This window comes from Mustela nivalis (assembly GCF_964662115.1).
Source record: "Mustela nivalis genome assembly, contig: HAP1_SCAFFOLD_749, whole genome shotgun sequence".
NCBI classification, from domain to species: Eukaryota; Metazoa; Chordata; class Mammalia; order Carnivora; family Mustelidae; genus Mustela; species Mustela nivalis.
In genome coordinates, this window is record NW_028135914.1 from 142,317 (window position 1) to 161,359 (window position 19,043).

The 19,043-nt window shown below is 43.8% G+C and overlaps 1 protein-coding gene and 1 pseudogene across 2 annotated transcripts in view; both read left to right on the top strand.

Moving 5' to 3' along the window:
* LOC309857469 (uncharacterized protein) overlaps positions 1 to 19,043 on the top strand; it is a 258,540-nt gene that overhangs the window by 52,471 nt on the left and 187,026 nt on the right. The gene's annotated exons all lie outside the window — the stretch shown is intronic.
* LOC309857465 lies at positions 6,654 to 8,431 on the top strand (annotated as a pseudogene). Its single transcript has one exon. The product of its transcript is annotated as an uncharacterized misc_RNA (transcript).

Here is a 19,043-nt window from a genome sequence, read left to right on the forward strand (position 1 = left end):
TTTATACTCTCATCAGCAAAAGGCAAGGGGAAAGGTTCTAGCTTAAATCTGGATTGGAAAGACACTGGTCCTATGATTAGCCCTTAGACTAGCCCCTCAGAAAGAAATAGAAGGGAAGTATTAGCTGTCCCTGCTTGGTGAGATTCCAGCCCTAATTCCCTGGTGTCTTTCAGGAAACTGTCAGGAATTAGGGATCCCATTTGTCCCTCCTGTTGTCCAGCAGCTCTGCCTAGAAGAGCAGTGAAGTGTTTCACAGGGTGCGTTTTGGACACAAGCGTGTGAGGCATCTGTCTGAAGTGATGCTCCCAGAGTGCCGGATCCTGAGGCCCTCAGAAATCCAGCCCCTCTTGCCTGTTGGCTCACAGAAAGCCCACATCTGACTTCTATTCCTCTCCTTAAGAATGTGCTCTCTGGTTAAATGCAACAATCCTTGGGAAAGGTCATATTTGAAGTGGCAGACACAATCCATTAGCGTAAATGAAGGACAAAAACTCTGCCCTAGAACCTCCAGCTGTGAGCACAGCTGAAGATTATCGGAAAAATCCATCTGAGAGTCCGTTGCAAAATCTAGGTTCGCCTCTATCAGCCTTGCTGAAGGAGACCCCAGAAGTCATAGCCCCCGTGCTCACAGAAGAATCCATCCAGTGTCTACCCACTACTCGAGGTCACATCTTGACATCATACCTATATTGGCCAAAACTCAGCCCCTTAGAGCTCTCCTTCTTACAGAGCACTCCCAAGTGGGCCTGAAGCTGTCTCCCTATAGCTAGAAACAGATGCTAGAACCAGTATATTAGAGGGTCATCAATTTGCCCTCCGGCAGAGATCAACAAGGTGGGACCATAAGCCTTCTTGTTGAGAATAGTGTCCCTTACCTTTTCAGTCACACACACACACACACACACACACACACACACACAGCCTGGAAACTTCCACACTGCCATCCTGGCTGGCACTAGGCCTGCCATTGAGCTGGCGCAATGAGAGTTGGGAGCACATGGCAGATTGGGGGTTATTTTTAAACACCCTTGCTGGGAGGCAGCAGTGACCTTAAAGTAGGTTGTCTCTCTTTTTCTGGCATTTCAGTTTTATTGTAAAAGCATTTATTTGTAGAAATAGAGAATGTTTAGCTGCAAAAGCACACGTTACTCAAATGGCAGATGTTGGCTGTTTCCCATGCTGGCAAAGGGAAATGGGGTGGGACCAGCAGGGGTACACCCTTGAGGTGAAGGGGAGCAACTGGCCGCCCGATATTGGGTCTTCTTCAAACCCAGGGAACCTGGGGGGTCCCAGGGTCTTCCTCAACAGAGAAGGGATTACTCCCAGGAACCTCCAGGAAGACAAAGCACGTTTTGTTAGTGGGATGGTACCACGAACCCTCCCCAAAAGTCCCTTTGTTGGCGATGATTGCCTTAGAAAACCAGTGGCATTTCTTGCCATCCCCCTGGCTGAATCTAGGCCATCAAAAGAAAGGAAATAAAAGGGAATCAGCTTCAACTCAGAGAGCCAAGAAACATGGTGAATACCTGAAGATTTGTAAGTATTCTGAGAAGTTGAATCTTTAAATAATAATAGTCATAATAGCAGTGTATGAATATATTATGCTAATATATTATTACTACATTAATTAAATAATATATGACATATATAAATAGGCTAGTATAGTACTTTAATAATAATAGGTTAGCATAGCATTTCATACTATTATTCATATGCTATTATCATTTCAATGAGTAGCTCTGCAAAAGTTTATTAGATGTTTTATGTATGTTAACACAATACCAGACATTGGGGGTCCAAAACACTCAGGGGTTACAGTGTAGTTTAGGGGGAAAGATAGATGCATAAATGGATAATTTCAGTAAATTATAACAGCGTAGAATGGAATGAAAATGAGTAGGACAGAGGAGGGCACAGGCCCAGCGAGGGGTGAGGTGACAGAGACATGGGGTAGAATTCACAAAGGAGCTTCCTATCACCATTGCTTGTTGGAGGTGTCAGGCTAGTGAGAGGATTAGAGACCAGATCCACAAAGGCCTAATACATGGAGAGTCTTCTAAAACAGCAACAACTGTTGATGTCCTGTTCTATGCCTGGAACCTTCTTGCTCAAGTCCCTGCTTGAAGACCTGCTCAACTCTCCTGGGAGATGAGCGGCCCCTTGGCCTTGTGCCCCCAGCACCTTCCACTCCCTTCTCCTAGAGCTTGGTGCATTGCAGCTTCATGATCTCATTTGACCCTTTCTCTCCCACTGGACCTTGGGCCCAACACAGAATGCTGTCACCTCTGTGTTCCCAGAGCTGGGCAGAGCGCCTGTCACACAGCCAGTCATCAATAAAGGTTTCTGGCATGAATGAGCAAATAACTACCTGAGAAACATTACAGAAAGTTAGGCTGCTCTTCAACCCCGTTTACTAAGGAACCTTGAGTTATTTTTGATTGAATAGAGCAAACACCCAGATCACTGCTCCCCTGGGTTTCAGATCAAATGCTAGGCTAGAATTTTATGCTTTCAGGGGCAAAATAAAGAGCAAAGGGAGTTAAGTGATTTGTTAAGATGATGGTTACAGCTCTCCTCTGAAGTGGAAAATCCATGAATCAGAAAAGCTCACTGGTCTCCTTCCATAATAGGAAGTGTTCAGCCAGAGACCAAAGGAAAGGTTCACTTCAAGGCAGACTTAAACCCAGAGCATCCGGCCATCAGCCCTGAGCCTCCTACAAGCGTTTGTGCAGCTCGAGTCCCCTGATCCCCAGTTGCACTGAGAACGGAGTGACTATATCCAGGGGATATTTGAACATTTATGAAACCAGAGCCGTGTCCCAGTTCTTCAGCATCTGGTTTGGAATAAAAATCCACACAGAAGACTCGCCACCGAAAAGCAAAGCTGTTGCACTTGGATGGGGCAAGCCCTGGGAGCGCCACAGGAGTTTGCCAGATCACAGGGGGACAAACAAGAGAGAGGCAAACCAAGAGACACACTCTTAACCATAGAGAACAAATTGATGCTTCCCAGAGGGCAGGTGGGGGAGGGACGGAGAAAACAGGTGATGAGGATGAAGGAGGCACTTGCCATGATGAGCACTGGGGGATGCATGGAAGGGCTGAATCACTGTATTGTCCACATTGTATGTTAACTCACTAGAATTTAAATAAAAACTTTACAAAAGCAGTTTGAAAAATCCTTTTGCTTCTCACTGCTGTTCTCTTCTCAGCAAGAATCCCTCCTACCTCTTTCCTATTATCAGATATTCTTCCAACCCAGATGTCCTGGGCTTGCTTTCTGGAGCCCAGACATAAGGAGGTAATAAAAACCAAAATGAAAACACAACACTTACCAATAAAAAGAAGCATTGCCCCCCTTTTATTCTGCTAGAATCATCATGAGCCAAGACACAGGCTGCCAGTTTCCAAAACATGAACTCAAGCATCCTAGGAATGCTCCTTTTCTTCCCTTACAGAAATTTGTTAAATTCAACATCATCCGAGCAATTTATTGAATCTTCTCAACTCTTATGGTTTCACGACTCCCTGAGCATTATACCGGGAACAACAAAGCCAGACCTGAGTGTCAATATCAGGGATGAACTGTTATGTTCTCCCTTCACCGTAAAGAAAGGGAGAGTAAATTAACATATTTAATTGTGCATATCTCTACATGTGACTGCATGCATCTCTTAAAGACATGGGATTTGAACGATTCTCTGAGGCTATAAACTTGTAAGGATTGAAATGACCTTATTTTTACTCCTACGAGGACCAGGGCAAACTGAGAAAGCCTGTGTAACATCTGTCACTTCTTGCATTGGGTCCTTCACAACAAAGGACAAAGAAGGATTTCAATAGCAATTCTCACCATTTTTTCATTTAATTGTCTTGGATTTTTCTATCATACAAATAAATTGTCTACAAATGTTTTTCCTGCTTTTCTGACATTGGTACCTATTATTTCTATTTCATGATATGTTGATTTGAGCAAATGAAGTTACCAATAGAGCTGATATGAGAGGAGCTCGTAGGCAGAGTCTGAAACTTCTGAGTTCTGGGACCTGAGTTCAAGTCCCGGCTCTGAGACTATGTTGGTCAGGTAACCATCCAGGGCTCCTAGTTCCTCCATGCAAAGGGGAAGTGACGGTGCTTTCTTTATTGTCCTGGGACGTAGATGCAGCATCTGGTGTGTGGGAGGGGTAAGTAAATGGCAACAATCCCTATAATCTTCATGGCGATTGCAGCACACCTTCCTTTTAACAACCTCTAAGATTCCACACTAAGGATGAGGGACATTGGGGGTTCTGTGTGAGCCCAACCATTCCTCCTCCTTGCCTCCAGATTTCAAGCTAGTTGAGAACTAGACACAGATCCCAAAGGATATTAACATCCAATATTCATTTAATTGCTGTTATGGTTATTTGCAGAATGCCGTTTGCACCTGCTGCTAAGGCGCGTTCCCTTCCTATCTGTCCTCTCCCTTGCAGTCTAGATCTTGAGATTTGCATGTTGAGGGAGTGGGCTTGGCCTGCCCCCTAACCCATGGAGCCTAAATAAGACTCAGAGCCAAGTCAAAGGGCATAGAATGAATAGTTACATTCAACATATTCCAATCATTTGGAAACAGAAATAAAAGAATGTCAGATCCTGACTATTTTCTCATGGAGAAGAAAGAAAGGGGAATGCGAAGGAAGCAACCAACCAAACAAGAAGTTATTCCCTAATTCTTCCTCACTGAGACCAGGAGAATCGGGGACATCCCCATATTATGGACCAGGGCAGGATTGTGAAAGGAAAAAAGAATGGTTTTCTTTTTATTGGCTCTTTAAAATAGTCATCTTTTTATTCATTAAGATGTGGGTTCCCAAAACAATGAGTTCAAAAAATTCAATTCACCTGGTACCCCAACCATAAAATTCAATTCAGTACGTCTGTACTGAATATTTACTATATGTAGGGCATCTTGTCAGAGTTCATTGTATTGCTTATTCACCATGGATAAAACATTGTGACAAAGTCCAATTTAAACTGGAAAAGATGGTATTATGCCAAGGTAACCATCACAAGACTTCTCAGAGCTTTGAATATTCTACAGTGCTGTATGGAGTTCCAGTACCTCTAAAGCAACACAAACCCATTATAGCCCATCCTGCCATCTGCTTATATTTGACCATTCACTGGATGGTCAGGCTGTGCCTCAGGATAGAATATAATGTGAGTGTGGCCAAGGTTAAAAGGCAGATAAGTGCATCCAGGGAAGGAACCATTGCATGATCTGAATTCACTAACAGTCAACGCCTACACCAGGTTCAAGTGGTGCAGTGTTTACTTACAGCAAGAGGAGAGAGTGCACAGGACCCAGGCCCTGGCATGCATTGCTTTTCCCCACACCTCACACTGCCCCCCACCCCCACAGTGGATCCAAGGCACAGTTGATACAGGTGATGTGTTTGCATGAATCCCACCTTGTACCACAGTGGAAGGCCCCAGACCCCTCTTCTGTGGGGTCTGAAATACAGAAAGCTGGGGATGTGCCTGAGGGCCATTGATATAAGTGCTTAGGCAGAACAAAAGAGCACTCACTGAGTCTGAAATAGGAAAAGATACTCTCTCACAAGGGCAAGCCCTGCATAGGCTGCGAGAGCTTGTTATGTCAGAGAACGGACATGTTCTTATGCAGCCAAGCAAGAGTCAAAAGACTGCACGGGATCCCCCTTTCCAACAGAATACACCTGAAATTTTTGAATGAAAAAATAAAAATAATAACAACTGAGGATTCTGACTCTGAAAAGTAAATAAAAGCAAGTAGATTGTGGAGAGGAGTCAAAACTTCAAGGAGGGACCACCAAGGTGAGCTTCTGTCTCTCTCTCCCTCTAGCTTTGTTTTGAGGGTGATCTCTAGCCATGTTGCAGTGTGGTCCTTTGATGTCAATAGAAATTATTTCTTTCTGGTCAGAGGAACCAGAGACATATCCTGAGGTCTGGTGAGTGGAGGAAGCCAGAAGGAGCAACTCTCCTAATTCTGTATTTAACCCTTCTCAAGTCCCAACATTACATCCAAGCCATACACATGCACAAGACAGACCCAAACCAATACAGTGAAGTCTTTGAGAACTAAGCTGGACTTGAACTGATACCCATAGAAAGTAAGAAAGAATTTGGGGTCTGAATCAAACTCAGTTGGTTGTCTGCTAAAACAAATTTCAGCCCTTCGTTAGTGTTATCATAGGACTGAGTATACAGGAGTATTCACAATGTCCAAAATTATAATCCAAAAATATAATCAAAATTACCCAGTATACAAAGACCCAGGAAAATGTGGCCAACTCTCAAGAGAAAAGACAAAGAAGAGATGCCAGCCCAAAGATGACCCAAAGACGTTAGGATTATCAGGCAAAGACTCTAAAGCAGCATTAATACTATGCTCCATGAGCTAAATAAAAATATGCTTGAAATGGGGGCACCTATGTGCCTCAATTGGTTGAGTATGTGACTCTTGATTTTCCTCAGGTCATGATGATCATAGGAATGAGCCCTGTGTTGGGCTCCATGATCATCATGGAGTCTGCTTGTCCCTTTCCCTCGGTTCCTCTCCTGACTTGTGCTCTCTCTCTCAAACAAGTAAATAAATAAAATATTTTAAAAATATACTTGAAATAGGGCGGACGGCGGTGGCGCGCACTGGCGTAGACACTCTCGGGCCATGGTGGTGGTGGCACCCGCGCAGAGCCCGGCCGCTGGGGCCCCCAAAGTGCTGCTTCTGTCCGGCAAGCCCGCTGCCGCCGCCGCCGCCGGAGCCCCTGCCGGCCGGGCTCTGCCACTCCTGGTGCCGGGCCCGCGAGGGGCCAGCCCCGAGGCGGCAAGCGGGGGGCCGCCCCAGGCAAGCAAGCGACAGCGCCTCACGCACCTGAGCCCTGAGGAGAAGGCGCTGCGGAGGAAACTGAAAAACAGAGTAGCAGCCCAGACTGCCAGAGACCGAAAGAAAGCTCGAATGAGTGAGCTGGAACAGCAAGTGGTAGATTTGGAGGAAGAGAACCAAAAACTTTTGTTAGAAAATCAACTTTTGCGAGAGAAAACTCACGGCCTTGTAGTTGAGAACCAGGAGTTAAGACAGCGCTTGGGGATGGATGCCCTGGTTACTGAAGAGGAGGTGGAGACCCAGACCAAGGGGAATGGAGCGAGGCCAGTGGCCGGGTCTGCTGAGTCCGCAGCACTCAGACTACGTGCACCTCTGCAGCAGGTGCAGGCCCAGTAGTCACCCCTCCCGAACATCTCCCCATGGATTCTGACAGCGTTGACTCTTCAGACTCTGAGTCTGATATCCTGTGGGGCATTCTGTTCAACTTGGATCCAGTCATGCTCTTCAGATGTCCTTCCCCAGTCTCCCAGCCTGGAGCAGCATCCAGAAGCCCATCCCGAAGGACCCAGTTCCTTACCAGCCTCCCCTTCTCCGTCACTGGGGACGTCATCAGCCAAGCTGGAAGCCATTAATGAACTGATTCGTTTTGATCACGTATACAGCAAGCCCCTAGTCTTAGAGATACCCTCTGAGACAGAGAGCCAAGCTAATGTGGTAGTGAAAATTGAGGAAGCACCTTTCAGCCCCTCAGAGAAAGATCACCCTGAATTCACTGTCTCAGTGAAGGAAGAACTTGTAGAAGATGACTTCATTCCAGAGCTGGGCACCTCAGATCTACTTTCATCCAGCCACTGCCTGAAGCCATCTTCCTGTCTACTGGATGCTTACAGTGACTGTGGATATGAGGGCTCCCCTTCTCCCTTGAGCGACATGTCCTCTCTGCTTGGTGTAGACCATTCTTGGGAGGACACTTTTGCTAATGAACTCTTTCCTCAGCTGATTAGTGTCTAAGGAATGATCCAGGGCTGTTACCCTTTTCTTTTGACCATTATAACTGCCTGGAAGATAGCAAAGAAGCCTGTGCTTCATTTTAAAAAGCCAAAGTAGAGGGTGTACAGTGCTAGGGAATTCCCTTAAAGTATTTGTCTGTTAAACTGTATAGGTCACCCCAAGTATTGTCTTTGTCATCCAGCAGTCCAAGGTACTCAGATAAATTACTACAATCCAGAATTACAGTTTTTGAGGTTGTACCCTTAAGGGCAATAGTCTGCCCTAAAATTCTTATGTAAGGGTCATCAGACAAGCATCTTAGACATGAAATTTATGAGTGGCCCTTTAACATTTCTTTTACTCCTTCTTGGCATCCCAGGCTTGCCTCCAACTTTAAGTCCTTTAGTTTGCTTCTGCAAGCAGAGAACCTACCTGAGGGGACTCCTTTCCCTCATGTACAGTTCACGTAAAGATCAAGATTCTTGTGTAAAACTATGGAAATTTACTATGTAAATGCTTGATGGAATCTTTCCCTGCTAGTGTAATTTTTGGAAGGTGCTTTCTCCATTTATTTAAAACTACCTGTGCAATTAAAAAGTGCAATGCAAAAAAAAAAATATATATATATATATATATATATATATTTGAAATAAGTGAAAATATAGGAGTTTGGATTAGACAAATAGAAACTGTAAAAAAGAAGGAAGTGGAAAATTTAAAAATACAATATATAAAATAAAAAATTCAGTGGGGGATCCAATAGCAGAATAGAGATAATGGAGGGAAGCCCATGATATCCAACGTGAAGACAGAAAAGAGTGAAAATAAATGACAGTTTATTTGAAATAAAACCAAACGTGTCAACATGCATTTCACCAAGTCCAAGAAAGAGAAGAGACTGATGAGAACAGAAAATTACTTGAAGAGATTATGGCCTCAATTTCCCTAATTTGGTGAGAGACATAAATTTAGAGCTTTAAGAAGCTCAGTGATCTCTGAACAAGACAAAGTCTTTAAGAAATACTTGCACACATCATAATCCGATGGCTAAGTACCAATGGAAAAAAAATCTTGAAAGCAGCTAGAGAAAAATAACACATTATGTACAGGGAACAATAATTTGAATACTAGCGGGTTTCTCTTCAAACACCGTGGAGACCAAAGAGACCAAAGAAATAGCATCTTCAAAGTGCTTGAAGGAAAAGGATTGTCAGCTCAGAATTCTGAATGCAGCAGAAATATCCTTCAACAATCAAAGCAAAAAAAAAAAAAAAAAGACATTTTCGGGTAAAGAAAAACTGCAAAAATCCATCAGCAGCAGACTGGCTGTAACAGAAATGCTACAGGAAGTTATTCCAGCTCTTCTGGAAATGAAACCAGAGAGAAACCTGGGTCTTTGGGAATGAAGGAAGAGCCTCAAAAATGGCAAATATCTGAACAACTATAAAAGGCCATTTTCTCTTCTTGCGTTCTTTAAAATATGTGTCTTTTGAAAGCAAAATTTGGGATTATCTTTGTAGTTTACAATGTTTGCAAATGTAATACCTATGACATGGTAAGACAAAGATCAGTGTGGGGAGAAGAGAGCTTACCAAGTTTCTAATCTAAGTTTCAATATTGACTCTAAGTAGACTTTGAAAGGTAGATGTATATATTTCAATATGTAGGCAACCACTTAGGAACAAAATATAACCCCCCAAAATCAAACAAATTAAAATGGAAGATTAAAACTTTTCTTAAATAATGCTCCAAAGGCAGGAAAAGATGAAGAGAGGAATCAAAACAAGAATAGACAAAGAAAATACAAATTATAAAATTGTAGGCCTAAACCCAATCACATTAATAATCACAGTAAATATTAATGGTCTAAACTCTCCAATTAAAAAATATAGATTAATAGAATAGATTAAAAAACAAGTTTGTACTATATCCTACCTGCATGGCACATGTTTTATTTTTTTTTAATTTTAAAAGATTTTATTTATTTATTTGAAAGAGAGAGGATGAGAGAGAGCTCCGGGGGGGTGAGGGTCAGAGGGAAAAGCAGACTCTCCACTGAGAGGGGAGCCCAATGAGGGACTCAATCCTGAGACGCCAAGATCATGAGCTGAGTCAAAGGCAGTCCCTTAACCAACCGAGCCACGGAGGCACCTGACACATATTTTAAATAGAAAGTCACAAATAGGTTGAAAATAAAAGTTGTACCATGCAAAGAGTAGGCATTAGAAGGGAAGAGGGGCTACTTCAGTGTCAAGTAAAACAGACTTCAAAACAAAGAGTGTTACCAGAGATAAGGATGGTCATTCCATAGGCATAAAAGGGAGAGTTCTTTAGAAAGACATAACAATTATAAATGAGTATGCAACTATTAACACAGCCTCATGAGTCGTGAAGCAAACATGGACAAACTGACAGAGGGAAGTAGACAATTCCAAAATCATCCTCAGCAATTGATAGAACAACTGGACCAAAAAAATCAGTAATGACATAAAATACCTGAAGAACGCTACTAACCTTGATCTTACTAACATTTTTAGTCTACTATATCCAACAACTGTAAAATAAACATTCTTTCCAAATGCTCAGCATATATTCACCATAAAACAAGTTCCAATAGATTTAAGAGAATTGAAATAATACAAAGTATATTCCCTGAGTTCAGCCTGATTAAATTGAAAATCAGTAACAATGCGATATCTAGGAAAACTAATATCTGGGAATTAAGCAACACACTTCTCGATAATTCAGAGGTTAGAGTGCAGCATAAGTGTCCCAGAGAAGGTGCCAGGTATGCAGTGTTTGCCTAATTTAATTGAGCACAGAAGTGATTTGTTTTTGTTTTTTGTTTTTAAGATTTCACTTATGTATTTGGTAGAGAGGGAGAGCATACAAGCAGGGGGACCGCAAACAGAGGGAGAAGCAGGCTCCCCGATGAGCAAGGGGCCCAACTCAGGACTTGATCCTAGATATCTGGGATCATGACCCAAGCTGAAGGCAGATATCCAGCTGAGTCACCCAGGTGCCCCAAAAGTGATTTTTTTAGTGGAGTACTTCATAAGACTAGTGCTTAATGAGGCATGTTCTGGGAAGCTTACCTAGAATTGGCCCCTGAAACCATGATGTCTTTTCTTTTAGGAAGGGAGTGATATTTCCATCTGCACCTGTAGAGAATGTTCTGTCATAAATGTTAAGCAAATTCGTACTGATGGGAGACTGCCCCTGTAGCATGTCATCCATGTCCATCTACAATTGTTTACTTTTTGTTGGTGCTTTTCCTAGGTTGAGATTCTTCAACAGGGACACAGTTGGCTTGTATCCCAGAAAAAGCAATTCATCAAGTAATTGCCAAGTGAGGGAGCTATCACTGGAGTGATGGGCACAGCGGAACCTGCTAATAACAAAGCAGAGTCTGACCCTATGGAGGAGGGTGGAGTTCTTCCCGTGGTCCCTACAAAAGAATTATTGTATTTCAGATCTATTAGAGGAGGTCTTTCCCTTTTTTGTTTTCTTAAAAAAAAAAAAAAATTCCTTTGAGTTGCTCACCCTAGGGAGAGCAGCTTGTTTTTGCTTAAGGGTAATTGCAGATAAAATCCATTACGACTTGCCAAGGAAATGAAGTTGAGATTGGAAATGGTTTGCTGGAGATGGGCCATGGAGGACGATGGGGTGTGATGTGGAGTGTTGAGAGGGGTCTGGGCTGGAGGGGAGGTTGGGAGAAGGGCTCCAGCCTTCTTTGGCCAAAGAAGCTATAGGCTCTAAAGATCCTCCCCACACCCCAATCCATCCCCTCTGTCCCCTGGATTTCCTCGAGAGTATCCTGGGATGAGCTAGCAGTGACCATGCCCTGAGGGGGTGCAGCCCCCCTCCCCATCCTGGCCACTGCTGTGGTGACAGCTGCTTTGTGTGCACAGATGTGCTATGTTCTGAACTCAGCCTGCACAGAGATTTCTGAAAATGAAAAGGTGGGATGTTCAGGTACAGATCAAGAGCTCTGGCATGTTATTTCCATGCAAGGGCTTGTTGATGAAGATCCCCTTGGCCCAGAAAATAGCCCCTACAGCTCATAGGTTGCTGACTACTACAGTATTTCTGCTCAAAGAGACCCCAGCTTACAAAAGAGGACTAAGGCAGTTTTCCTCTCCTAGTATCTTCTCTGTTCAGTGCCTGGGGACTGGAGCCATGACACATCAGAATCACTGGGGCAGTTTTTCAAAAACAGGTTTCTGGGCGTACTCATGGAGAGACTGGTCCGGCATGCCTGCGATGAGCCTGGGAATCTGGAGGTTTGGCAAGTGCCGCTGGTGGGCCCTGTCTGTAGTCAGGTTGAAGGAGCCCTATTCCTTAGTCTCTTCTTTTGGGAGCATCTCATCACCAAGTCCTGATGGGTGAGCACCAGACCCCTTCTAGTTCCTGATCCACCTCTCCCGGTGTTGATGGCTGTTCTGCCAACAAGCGGGTGTCTCTGTGTCTGTGGCCCCTGTAGGCTCTCACCATGCACTTGGCCCCAGCACGCTGGGCTTTGCAGTGCTGGGTACTCAGTGAGTTGCTGGGAGAACTCATTGACCATTATGTGGTTGGAATATTTCTCCCAAGGGTCTGAGGTTAAGACTGTATAGTATATACTTTACCATCTTTCATTTTAATGTTTAAAATGGATACAAATGGGACGCCTGGGTGGCTCAGTGGGTTAAGCCTCTGCCTTTGGCTCAGGTCATGATCTCAGGGTCCTGGGATCAAGCCCCGCATCGGGCTCTCTGCTCAGCAGGGAGCCTGCTCCCCCCACCCCCGCCTCTGCCTGCCTCTCTGCCTACTTGTGATCTCTGTCAAATAAATAAATAAATAAAATATTTAAAAAAAATAAAATAAAAATAAAATCGATACGAACTTGGCATTCATCTACATAGTAAACTTCCATTAAAAAACCTGCCATCCTCCCCAGTCCAATCTTAAATCACGTGATGTTCTTTGTGCGGTGTTCATCTCGTCGGATTGGTTGTCTGTCACAAAGTGTCATGTTTCCAGGGCATACACACCCCAGCGTGAGATGTAAGTGTGAGAAAGGTTCACTTGTCTTAGAGAAGCTCTCGGCTGAAGAATGGAAAAAGACCGAGCATAGGCTCCTTCCAGAACTAAGGAGATCCACTCCAGCCCTAAAAACTGGGCCCAGAGTTAAGCAGCAGAGGGACTGTATGGAAGAAAGGATGGGACAGAGATCAGGGACCTCCAGAAGCTCATCTGAGACTTCCACTGACTCTCCTAGCAGGTCCGTTGAAAATAAAAGTAGAGAGAGGTGTTTTGCACGATCCCCTGATGAGGGAACTAGTTTTCCTTCTGGTAGTTGATGGTTAATTGATGGTCCAAGCTGACCATTCTCAATGTGGCTGGGCAAATGCAAGGACTAGCATCAGCGAGCCACTGGCTGCAGGTTATGAGAAGCTTTAGGGCAATGCACATTTTTTTCCCCCTGTTTTGAATCGTTCTGTGCTTTTTCAGCAAGAGGATGTCATCTGGCTTTGAACTGAGTCCAATCTTTCAGCCACTCTGCTTTGTCCTTTAAGCAAGTTGCTCTCCATCCCCTCCGGATGGAAAATTTATTACAGTGTCTTGGATGGCCCTCCTTTTAATTGCCAACTTATTCCCCCTTAAACATCTTGTACTTTATGACCCAGGCCTCTGCTGGTGCTGGGTCGCATCCTGCGGAGAAAGGTCGGAGCTGAGGTCTCTCCTCTAATTATGACAACCCACCCACGGAGCAGCCAAAGCCCGTGAAATAAACAGCTCCCGCTGCCCTTTTGTCGTTTATCTTTACTGCTTGAGGAAAATTCACGGAGCAGAGCTGCCGCGCTCGTTTGTCCTCAGGGTCTCGCAGCTGCGTCCGTGAGCATTTGGCCACTGTGCACGCAGATGAGATCCTTCGCGTTCGCCGTTCAAGACAGGAGTAAAGTGAGATGATATACAAAGAACCATATCCGAGGGATCTAAACTCACAGAGATGTATTTTCTGTCTTCCATTTTTAGCAGGCTGCCCTCAACTCTGTGAGCAGCCTCCATAATTCATTTGCTCATTCAATTCCTCCTAATATGTGGTCCCAAAATAGATTCAGTGTCCTTGCCTTGACGATGGCGTGTTTCACCAGCAGGATCCAGGGCAGCATCTTTGTGCACTGGAGAATTATTAATGCGAAGAGAGGCCCGTAGACACACCCTACCAGAAAAAAAAGAAGCAGAGAGGGATTTTTGGACTCTGAAAGATTAAAATCTCGGTTAGTTACAGGACACCAGCAACTGATGGGTAAAGCTCGAATCTATGGGAGCCACTGATAAAAACAATGATAAAACAGAGCATTTTCATGCTGTTATGGAACAAGAAAATCATGGAACAAATTGATGATTTTTTTTTTAAATTTCTGAGAAACACAGAAAATTCATATGTCCCCATTTCTCAGAACTCAAGAATGAAATAAAGAATTTCATTTTCCTTAAGGTCTTCATGTGCGAAGTGGTCTGTTTGGCAAAGTGAGTAGCTGGGATTGTTTTTTTCTGGGTTCCAGAACCAAACACCAGCCACAGGGGATTAAATCTAGGGTTTTTGCTGCCGGAGGCTCCGTCCTTGGTCCTGTCCGAGCCCAGATAATTCTGAGCTGGTGTGTAAGAAACACAAAGGATTCTGGTGAGATCCTGGGCAGGGCCACTGTGGCTCCTGGATGTCGGCCCTGACTCAGTCTTTCACTTGTGTTAACTTGGAAAAAATCCCGTAACATCTCTTCAGGCTTGAAGACTCCCATCTGCACTGGGTAGGGAGGGAGAGAGGGTTAAGTGCGGTGACCCATGATAAAGAATGCAGGGAACATCCATCACCACAATATCACCCTGTGACTTTGCAGGGACTTACTATTTCTTCCATGTTGGGACATTTTCCTCTGAAGATTCAGGGTGTCTATATAACATTTGAGTTCCCTTTCCTTTTTACAAGTGACATCTTTCTTTTTTTTTTTTTATTTTTTATGTTTTATAAAGATATATTTTTATCCCCAGGGGTACAGGTCTGTGAATCACCAGGTTTACACACTTCACAGCACTCACCAAAGCACATACCCTCCCCAATGTCCATAATCCCACCCCCTTCTCCCAACCCCCCTCCCCCCAGCAACCCTCAGTTTGTTTTGTGAGATTAAGAGACAAGTGACATCTTTCTATGATGATTTGACAGCATTTTGTTGGTGGTTTAAAAAACAATTCCTAGAAGAGGGACACCTGGGTGGCTCAGTCGGTTAAGCGTCTGCCTTTGGCTGAGGTCATGATTCCAGGGTCTTGAGATCAAGCTCTGCATCAGGCTCCTTGCTCAGCAGGGAGTCTGCTTCTCCCTTCCCCTCTGCCTGTTGCTCCCCCTGCTTGTGCTCAATCTGTCTGACAAATAAATAAATAAAATATTTTTTAAAATTCCTAGAGGAAGTAAGATGTGAGGGACAGGGAAAGAGGAGTCAGAAAGAATAAGGATGCATCTGGCTCCAGGTGGTGGGGAGGAAGGATGCAGAGTCCTATTTCCTGGCTTTGTATTCTGGTTCTGCCACGTCTTGGGTATGTGACTTGGACAAGATATTGGGCTAAGTTTCCTCATCTGTAAGATGTGATTCTAATGGTACCTGCCTCACAGAGCTTAGTGAGAAGTAGGTAGACAGTGTATAGGGAGCCCTCAGCAGGATGCTTGGCTTACAGCAAGCTCTCCAGAAATGTACACTGTTCACTGCTACATCTACCTGTGCCCTCAACAAAAATTTGTTTGAATTCATAAGTGAATTAATAAAGTAGTAATAAAAAACCAAAATGGAGGGGCACCTGGGTGGCTCAGTCAGTTAGACATCTGCCTTTGGTTCAGGTCACGATACCAGGGTCTTTGGATCGAGGCCCACGTCAGGCTCCCTTTTATTCTCCCTCTTCCTGTGCTGCTCCCCCTACTTATGCCCTCTTGCTCTCTCTGTCAAATAAATAAATAGAGAAAACAAAACAAAAACAAAATGAAGGCAATTAAAGAATGAAACCCTTCCAAATGTCTTCTCTGAATACCACGAATGTAAATTTGCAGGACAGTCCACAAGCATGGGTCTGGTCCCAAGCATCTTCTTGAGCCTTCTGTGCTTCTCCCTCCACCCACACCAGATGCACAAGCAGTTCTCCAAATGCTCTGTGGTATTCCATGCATCAAGATTTTAGCCTAAAACACTGCCTTCCCTTTAAATACTGAGGGAATCCTAATTCCTTGAGGCTTTATTCAAACACAGCCTCATTAGTAAATATTTCCCAAATCATCCTGAGTCAGACTTAATCGAGTTTTGAAAATAGGCTAGCAGAATGTCATTGTGGTTGTTATTGGTGTTTGTTTTACCAGCTGGGACATGTCCCATTGACTCTTTGCCCCTCAACAGTTTTGGGGAACCAGGAGTTCCATACATGCATCAAACTCTCCCTAGAACCAGGAGGGGCACTTCTATCTTTTCCTAAGCTTGGTTCCTTCCTGGTGGTGATGTCAGCCATTGGTGGAATAGATGGGTATTTGTTGTCTTACGAATGAAGGGGTTGGACTAGTTGTTTGAGGCTCCTCCAGCTTTAAACTCCCATTATTCCTGGGGCTAGATGACCCTTACAAATTATTCGTGGACATTTGTCACAATTCCACCCCAAATTTCTAGCTCTCAAAGATGACATAACAAACAACAAAAATTCCTGCCTTCCTCCCCAACACAAACAAATGTACAACTTGTCCCTTAAGTAGATTTTTAAAAAAGATTTTATTTATTCATTTCAGAGAGAGAGAGATATAGAGAGAGAGAATGTATGAGCAGGAGGAAGGGCAGATGGAGAGGGAGAAAGTCTCAAGCAGACTCCATACTGAGCTTGGAGCCTGACATAAGGCTCCATCTCACGACCCTGAGGTCACGACCTGAGCTGAAATCAAGAGTCAAACCCTTAGCCAACTGAGCCACCCAAGTGCCCCTGCCAAGTAGATTCTCGATTGCTCCTTAGAAATGCCTGGCCTGGGGCACCCACAACAATGTCTCAGGTTTATAAAAATTCTTTGGGACACTGGGTATGTGCTCATGTCTCATATTTTCAATATGATCATGAGACTGAAACAAAGCAACTTATCCCAAAGAGAGGCTGTGAAAGACAGCAGGTAAGGGACAGACATGTGAGCTCTGTGACATCTGTAGGGGTATGTATTTAGTTGCAGTGGATGCCAACTGTCACCCTTTGCTTGAGGAAAAATGTATTCCATTCCCTGGTAAAATTCTCTACCTTCACTCACCATAAACAACATGTGGAGGAATTTTCAGTCTATAATGTTCCTTTGTAGAGATAGAGCAGGTGACTATGGCTAAGTCCTTGTTCACCCTGCAATTCTTTGCAGGATAAAATGGCATTTTATTACACTGTGATAGCGGTTTTGATTACACAGGGCACTGAAAAGGAGAAATGGTGATTGAGCCACAGACTGAAATTCAATCTCATGATTTTAGAGGTTCCATTATGCCAGGCCAAGTGCTATTCTCAGGCTTTCTGCTTGATGTTCTGTAGCCATTGCCTCAGACTAATTATAATCCATCTGACTATCTAATTCTAACAGTCTAATTTTATCATTCTGTAATTAAGTTTCTTCTGGCAGCATGTATTTAGCCATAAAGGGAAATATTTCCTTTCCCATTTTCAAAATTGGTTAAGTGAGACGAGGAAAGGTAATTGTAGCCACTGAGTTCAACATTTTTTTTTTGAGCAATGGTTTTCCTTTTGACTTAAAGAGCTGATAGATTCATCCAAGAAAAAGCTTTCAGGTATAAAACGTTTGAAGCATTTTTCCTAGAAGGACAGTCGTAAAACACTTTAATCACTGCCTCGAGGCCAAAGGCCTAAAGGGAGAATGAACAAAGTTTCCTCAGCAAATATGTCCCATAGTTGATAATCTTGTGTATCTGAGAGGCAGGGGCTGTTTGTTGTTTATATACTATCCAAAGTCCTCTGACTATATCGGCTGTGGAAGATGCCTAGCTGAAGAACTACATTTCCCAGTCTTCCGTGCAGAGAAAGATGTCATGTGACAAAGACTGGCCAATGAGATGTAAGCAGAATGGGTGGGAGGACTTCTGCAAAAGATTATCCTAAGAAAGGTGGTCTCAGCTAAAGGTGTTTCCTGAGCACTGCTTCCTTCTTTCTTCCTAGAAAGAGAATTTGGTTCCTGGAGCTGAAGCAACCTTCAGTGATCAGAGGGAAAGGTGGAGAGAACTGTGGAGGACTTGGCCCTGACATCCTTAAACCAGTAAACCAACACCAGCACCAGCTCACCATGGACTTTTCATAATGATGGAAAAATAAAGCCCAGTGTGATTGAAGCCATTCTGATTTTGCCATCTGATTACATTCATGCATTTATTTGTTAATTTGTCTCTCTTCACTGGAATATAAAGCCACAAGGACACTGACTTCGTTCATCACTGTATATTATGCCCGGAATGTCACAGGCACTTGATAAGACATTGAATGAAGGTGGCCAATTCACTTACTGATACAATCTGTGAGCTAGTAAGAACTAAATTTGTCACTGGGTCTTCTCCTAAAGCACATCCCACTCTCAGAGGGTACTAAAAAGCCAGCTTTCCAAAAGGAGATTTAAAACTCTTCATTTAGGGGTGCCTGGGTGGCTCAGTCAGTTAAGCATTTGCCTTTGGCTCAGGTCATGATCCCAAGGTCCTGGGTTGGAATCCCAGGGTCAGGCTCTCCGCTCAGTGGGGAGCCTGCTTCTCTCTTTCCCTCTGCCTGCCCCACCCCACTCTTGCATGCTCACACACTCTCTGTCAAATAAGTAAACAAAATCTTAAAAAAAAAAAAAAAAAAAAACCAACCTCCTCATTTAAACCATGAAATCTTTAGGATATTTCTACATGGGTGTAAGTTTTTGGTAGTTACTAAAGACCTTTTATTAACATAGTTCCCAAATCATGGAGTAAAGTGGGAATTTTAGATATTCCCCCCAGAAAAATCCACCTGCCTGTGTCTAAGCCTGAATCCAGTGTTAAGCCAGGTAAAGCATTCCTGACCATGGGAGGGACCAACTTTGGGATCCCAGAAGCCAGTCTAATGCTCTGCAACGTGAGCCTTTGGGGATTTTACAGCTGGGGAGGGATGTCACAGTTGCTTTGGAACAACTGGCCCAGGGCGA